This window comes from Gorilla gorilla, chromosome 1, assembly GCF_029281585.2.
Source record: "Gorilla gorilla gorilla isolate KB3781 chromosome 1, NHGRI_mGorGor1-v2.1_pri, whole genome shotgun sequence".
In the NCBI taxonomy this organism is placed as follows: Eukaryota; Metazoa; Chordata; class Mammalia; order Primates; family Hominidae; genus Gorilla; species Gorilla gorilla.
This window is the reverse complement of record NC_073224.2, coordinates 121,073,152-121,079,151: the sequence shown is the minus strand read 5'-3', so window position 1 is coordinate 121,079,151 and position 6,000 is coordinate 121,073,152.

Below are 6,000 nucleotides of genomic sequence, written 5' to 3'. Positions count from 1 at the left end.
AACAGAGCAAGACCCTGTCTCCAAAAAAAAAAAAAAAAAAATGCTTTAGTTGAGTGCCTGCTATGTGCCAGGCATAGTGTAGGGAGCAGAAGACATAGTCATATCAGGCAGCCTCTGACCTCAAGAAACTCAGTAGGTAAAACATACATTAAAAAAAAACCTAAGTAAAAAATAACCTAAGTGGAAAAGTGCTACCCTGGAGGGAGGTCTGTACTAAACACAGAGCTTTCATAGATGATTAACTCAATTCTGGAAGGACAGGAGGAGGGATACTTCTTAGAGAAACTTATGCTTCAGTTGTTCCTACAAGAAGGGTGGGAGTTTGCCAAGTTGATGGGCAGCAGAAGGAGGAAGGGCATACTGGCAAACTACCTAGCACATGCAAAGGCACGTCCAGGAAGCCATAGATAACTGTAAGAGCAGGATATAGTAGGATCAAAAGCATAGAGAAAATGGAGAAAGATCAAGAGGGGTTGGAAGGCCCTTGTAACCCATTTTAAGGAGTTTGAACCTTCTTTAAGCAATTGGCAGCCCCAGAAGTGTCACCTCTACACTTTAGTAAGATGCATACTTTAGACTAACAGATGGGCAGGGACTGAGATCATCACCTGGGAGACAGGTGGGAGACTATGACAATAGTCTAGAGAGAGGTGATGAAGGTTTGATCTAGTGCAGAAGCCATGAAAATAGAAAGAAACTGACAGCTTCCAAAGAAGTTAGGGAGGTAGAATTGCCAGTCTCTAGTTACCAATTGAATGTGGAAGTGAGAAGTCTAAAATTGATCCAAAGGCTTTGGCTTATATGATTGAGTGGAAAGTGGTATCATCAACTAAGATAGGAAATTGAGGAGGAAAAAAATAGTTTAGAAGGGAAAATAATAAGCTGAGTTTGGGGCATGTTCAGTATAAGGTCTGGTGACATTGAGGTGGAACATTTCAGAAGGCAGTTGGCTCTATAGATGTAAAACACAGAAAAAAGGCTTGGGCTGAAAATGCCAACTAAAGAGCTGTCTACTGATAGAAGGAAAAACCATGTGGGTTGGGGGAGAATGGGGTCATACAGAAAGTACATGGAGGTGAAAAGCTATGCCAAGCTTTTTCTCACACCCCATGTCTAGTTCAATTCACTCTATATTCTGAATTCATTTCCCACCACCTCCATCATGACCACCTTACTCTAAGCTTCCATCATCTCTCACTTGGACCATTCAATAACCTATTAATTGGTTTCCTTGCTTCTATTTTTGCTTCCTTACAGCCTATTTTCTATACAAAAGCCAAACTGACTTTTATAAAATTAAGTAAATTAAGTCATACCACTTCACTGCTCCAAGGCATCAAATGGCTTCCCTTGACACACAGACTACAACCTAAAATCCCTTGAGACCCACATGATCTGACCTTCACCTTCACCTTCCTCTCGGAACTCACCTCCCACCTCTAACTCTTGCTCCCTCTGCTCCTGCCAGAGAGTTTCTATCTTTTTAGCATGCCAAGCTTATTCCTGCCCCAGGGCCTTTGTACTTGCTCTCTTCTTGGCCTGGAATGTTCTTGCCCCCGATCTTAATATGATTTTGAGTTTCTGCACAAATTTTCAAGTCTGAATTTTATTTCTTTGAAGAGGCAGCCTCTGACCTCAAGAAACAAGCAAGCCTAGTTGTTTTATTGGCTGCGCTGGATAATGTCAATATCTCAGGGTTTTGTGGGCCTTCCTGGTTATACCTGGCTACATGCTAGAAATTCCATTTAGAAATAATTTGCAGCTCAGAGTGATAGGGTTTTCCTCTTGATTCTGCCAGGTACCTGGCACTGCTTCTTGTCTAGAACCACTTTAACCCAAGTTCTAGGCTCAAGGTCTCTTGTACTATCCAGGTGACTTGAATCAAGTTGCAAGTCTGAGTAAGAACTGGTTTATTTCTGCTTCACATTTACCCAGAAGATGCAGCTCCTAAGGGGCCCCACTTCAAGTACAGAGTTCCCATCTTCTTCCTGGGCTTTGAGGTTTGTTCCCCTTGACTTATGACGTCAAAAGACAGCTTGGTTTTGCAGATATTTATTCCAATCCATGGACGTCTGCATGGCAATGGTGGCTTTAAGTGATGGTCCTCCCCTTCTCCTAGTTTTTGCCTGGCAATTCCTCCCCACTTTAATAACTATTTTTTCATATTATTTAAATTTTTTCTAGGTATTTTAGTTGATCTCAGAGGGAACATCGGTACAAATGTCCTGGTCTGATATTAAAAGCAGGAGTTGGCCGGGCGCAGTGGCTCACGCCTGTAATCCCAGCACTTTGGGAGGTCGAGGTGGGTGGATCACAAGGTCAGGCATTTGAGAACAGCCTGGCCAACATAGTGAAACCCTGTCTCTACTAAAAATACAAAAAAATTAGCTGGGCATGGTGGCGGGCACCTGTAATCCCAGCTACTGGGGAGGCTGAGGCAGGAGAATCACTTGAACCTGGGAGGCAGAGGTTGCAGTGAGCCGAGATCACACCACTACACTCCAGCCTGGGTGACAGTGCGAGACTCTGTCTCAAAAAACAAAAAAGCAAGACTCCTTCTTCCCTCTTCTCTCAGATCTTCCATGATTCTTTCTTTCATTCAGATCTCTGTGCAAGTAGTATTTCTTCAGAGATGCCATTCTGACCACCCCATCAAAAACAGCCACCTCCAAAATTAGCCAGGTGTGGTGGTGTGAGCATAGCACAGTTACTTGGGAAGCTAAGGCAGGAGGATCACTTGAGTCCAGGAGTTCTAGGCTGCAGTGAACTACGATTGTACCACTGCAATCGTACCAATGCAATTGTACGATTGCATTCCAGCCTGGGCGGCAAAGCAAGACCCTAGCTTTAAAAAAACAAAAACAAAAAAAACCCCAGCCACCTCCATTCCTATGATCTCTGCTTCATTTTTCTTCATAGCATTTATCACATCTGCAAACGATTGCATATTTGTCTGCTTACTTGTTTATTGTCTTTCCAACTAGAACTTATTCATTCAACAAATATTTGTTGATCACATCCTATGTGCTAGGCATTATTCTAGGCATTGGACCAACACCAGAGAACAAGACAGACCAGATTCCAGCCCACAGACAGCTTACATACCCAGGGGAAGATGACCATAAACAGAGAAACTAATAAAGAATGTAAACTCATGAGGATAGGAAACTCGCCTGCTTTCTTTACCACCCCAGGGCATAGAACAGTGTTATATGTTAACTGAATTTATTAAGCTTTTGTCCTGACGTTATTTTTCAGTATTATTGAATCCCTGGTATTTTGACTGTATTGTTGGTATACTGCTTTTTCCCTCTGAAATATGTAGCATTTCAAGCATGTTAAGGGTTAAACACACTTGCATGTCAGCCTGGAAATATAATCACCATTTATTATATTACTGTTATGGGAAAATATGTTCTGAGTTCCAAATAATTAACTTCCAAGTGAACTTTTGGAAACTGACAGCCAAATTCATATATATTTGGGTGAGATTTGCCAATGTCTTTGCACTCTTTTACAGGGAGAGGCAACATGCCAGCCAGATCAGGCCAGACAGCCCTGGCGACTAGTGGGGTAACAGATGTCTCAGAAAAAACACCCCATCTACAAGGCTCCATTCTGCTGTAATCTCATGGTTGTTTGGATTCTTAGAATCTCAGATATATGGTGACACACTTTTCCCTGTGCAAGGACAGACGCTCTGTGATCAAACTAACATCTTTTCATTGGAGAGGCCAAGCCAAATTCTTAGAGTCCTCCACCTGGACCACAGCATGGTTGAAAGTGGCAGCCAGCCCAGGCAGACAGCCCAGCTGCCCTGGGACGTTGAGAGAGAGAGATTGGGGGTCAGCCAATCTAATTCAGAAAAGCTACTCCAACGTGACAAGTGTCATGGCTTTCAGCCTACCCACAGGTTTGGGTTCTTTAAATTCTTTAGCAAAGGGAGGGAGGCCATACAGGGAAGAGCATGGGCCAAGAGCCAGAGCTGGATGTAAGGAGATGCAGATCCAAGGCTATTGAGTTAAGAAAAAAATCAGGATTTGCTGAGATTTTGGAAAAGACGAATGGAGAGTCATTAAATGCTCAAGGTTTGGGGCTGGGAAAGATCGGGAGCCTGTTGACCGTGGTGAGAACTAAGTTCAGAATGGAATACTGGTAGAAGAGATGAGCTCCTCTGACTCTTTTGATCTGGGGTCAAGCTATGTAGTTGAGGGAATTCTCAATCCCAATCGAAAATGGACTTGGACAGAGGGGATGGGATCATGAATCTGTGAAAATCCATCATAAAATTTTGACCTGAAAGATCCCTTTTAAAAGTCTTCTTAGACTAGTCTCAGACATATGTTCAGAAATAGGATCTTCTAAATGGGGCCTGGGAATCTGCACTTTAAATGCTTTGTGAGTAACTCATGCACAGCCAGTTTGGGACTTTCTCACTAGTCTAATCAACCTCTTTCTTTTTCTTTTTTTTCGAGACAGAGTTTCGCTCTTGTCACCCAGGCTGGAGTACAATGGCGCAATCTCGGCTCACTGCAACCTCCGCCTCCTGGGTTCAAGCGATTTTCCTGCCTCAGCCTCCCAAGTAGCTGGGATTGCAGGTGCATGCCACCATGCTCAGCTAATTTTTTGTATTTTTAGTAGAGACAGGGTTTCACCATGTTGGCCAGGCTGGTCTCGAACTCCTGACCTCAGGTGATCCACCCGCCTCCGCCTCCCAAAGTGCTGGAATTACCGGCATGAGCCACTGTGCCTGGTCATCATCCTCATTTTACAGAAGAAACTTAGGTCCAGAGAGGTCAAAACACAGCATAAGCAGCAACTGGAAGCTAGAATTTCTGACTCCTGGTTTCCTCTCCTTAGACCATGTAAAGTACATGATTAGTGAAGAGAATAGCTAATGAACACTGAGAACTAAATACCAGGCATTTTGCTAAGTTCTTTCCATATGTCAACTCATTTAATCCTTCCAGCCGCCCTTCGAGGGCAGGTGGTATTTGTTATCCCCTTTTACAAATGAGGAACCCAGAGTAAGAGAGGTTAAGTAACTTGACTGCGGAGTTAGGTGTCAATAAGTGCAGATCTGGGACACAAGCCCAGGCATTCTTCTTCAGATTCGCTCTTCACCGTCAGCCAAGAAAATAAGCTAACACAGCACAGGAGTTTTGTGAGGAAAGAAGAACATTAGCTGAATACAATCTTATTTCCCCCTATGGGATAAAGTCATCTTCCAAGCTCCATCGGGGGCGGGGGCGCAAATCCAGACCCTTCTCTAACGCTAGATGGCGCATCTCAGGTTCTGAATACGCACCTGTGGATAAAGCCTTTGGGGAACCCACTGGCTACCCTGATCTCAAGATATCATAGTCAATTCTCTCTCTCTCTCTCTATCTTTTTTTTAAAGACAGATGGTGGGGGCTGGGCGCTGTGGCTCACACCTGTAATCCCAGCACTTTGGGAGGCCGAGGTGGGTGGATCACCTGAGGTCAGGAGTTCAAGACCAGCCTGACCAACACGGTGAAACCTCATCTCTACTAAAAATACAAAAAAAAAATTAGCCAGGCATGGTGGTGAGCGCCTGTAATCCCAGCTATTCAGGAGGCTGAGGCAGGAGAATCACTTGAACCCGGGAGGTGGAGATTGCAGTGAGCCGAGATTGCACCACTGGACTCCAGTCTGGGTGACAGAGTGAGACTCCATCTCAAAAAAAAAAAAAAAAAAAAAAAGACAGATGGTGTCCTGTGTAAATTATTCCTAGTCTTCGGCTCTGGGGATCCTTGCCTGTGTAGGAGGGTAATCACCCAGAAGAAAGCTGGCTCTCGGGAGAATTGTTGAGTGGGACACTTTTAGCTCCAACTTGGCTGTTTTGTGAGGTAGGGAGGTTTGCTCTTTTCATTTGGCATTTTGAAGTACATTAAGAACAATTAACATCAGTTGCTTGTGAGTACACAGTATCAGGCTATCCTTAGACAAAATGCCTTGGCTTCAATCTTCTTTCAAGTG